At 36.7% G+C, this 1,360-nt stretch overlaps 1 pseudogene across 1 annotated transcript; it reads left to right on the forward strand.

Annotated features, from left to right (window-relative positions):
* Positions 1 to 547: 547 nt before the first annotated feature.
* LOC103261775 lies at positions 548 to 1,046 on the forward strand (annotated as a pseudogene). Its single transcript, XR_504381.1, has one exon. The product of XR_504381.1 is annotated as a 40S ribosomal protein S12 pseudogene (transcript).
* The last annotated feature ends 314 nt before the right edge of the window (positions 1,047 to 1,360 follow it).

Genomic DNA, 1,360 nt, shown 5'->3' on the forward strand with positions numbered 1-1,360 from the left:
ATTCCTTATAGAAATATTGATAGAATATTTTCTTTTTAGAAATTAATAGCAATCCAAAATAATTGCAAAATATTTTCAATCTGTTCAGCAATGTAAAATGAGAAAGCTAAACTATTTGCTGCACAGGATAAAGTAAGCAGGTTTTACTTTTTTTTTTTCAAATTGTAATCCTTAACCATAAATATTAATGAATCACATCTAGAAATATAACTATGAGAGTCAAACAGTTTGTATATATTTCAAACTTTGAAATATAAAATACGAGTGAATTATAGTTGACTACAAGAATTGTACTTGGATAGAAATAAACACTCACCAAGAGCTTGATCATTAGCCACAATATATTGGTTATGGAATGCATTATTATTATTATTAATGAACCAATAAAATAAGGGTCAGATTCCCAAACTGTTTGTTGACCTCAGTATTATTAAATTTCATGAGCAATTTTGCTTATGCAAATTTAGGAAAAAATTCTGGTGATTTTATTCTAAAGTAAATATTAGCTCTGCCTGTATGATACGAGGATGACTAAGAGTGGGGGAGCTTTCCCTGCCGCCGCCGAGTCGCACGGAGGCGGAGGCGCGGGTATGTTCAAGATTGGGTGTCTCAAGGAATCCACCGCCAGGGCCGAGCAAGGCATTGCTGCTGAAGGTGTAATGGACATGAACACTGCTTTACAAGAGGTGCTGAAGACCGCCCTCATCCACTACCGCCTAGCGTGTGGAATTCACGAAGCTGCCAAAGCCTTAGACAAGCGCCAGGCCCATCTTTGTGTGTCTGCATCCAACTGTGATGAGCCTAGGTATGTCAAGTTGGTGGAGGCCCTTTGTGCTGAACACAAAATCAACCTAATTAAGGTTGATGACTACAAGAAACTAGAGGAATGGGTAGGCCTGTGTAAAATTGACAGAGAAGGAAAACCCCGTAAAGTGGTTGGTTGCAGTTGTGTAATAGTTAAGGACTATGGCAAAGAATCTCAGGCCAAGGATGTCATCGAAGAGCACTTCAAATGCAAGAAGTGAACAAATAAAAACTTTGGCTCATGTTCTTAAAAAGAAAGAGTGGGAGAAACTCTGGAATCATGGAGAACAAATAAACCTTGATTAATCAAAAAATTTTAGTTGTGGTAAAATATACTAACATAAAATTTACCATTTTAACAATACATTTCAGTAGTGTTAAGCATACTCATATTATTGTGCAACCAATCTCCAGCACTCCTTTCATCTTGTAAAACTGAAACTTTATATCTGTTAAACAACTACTCATTCTGCCCACGAACTCCTGGCAACCACTATTCCACTTTCTGTCATGATGAATTGATTTCTCTAGGCACTTGATATAAGTGAAATTGTAC

Source organism: Carlito syrichta, unplaced genomic scaffold (assembly GCF_000164805.1).
Source record: "Carlito syrichta isolate Samal-C Ts95f unplaced genomic scaffold, Tarsius_syrichta-2.0.1 Scaffold304002, whole genome shotgun sequence".
Taxonomy (NCBI): Eukaryota; Metazoa; Chordata; class Mammalia; order Primates; family Tarsiidae; genus Carlito; species Carlito syrichta.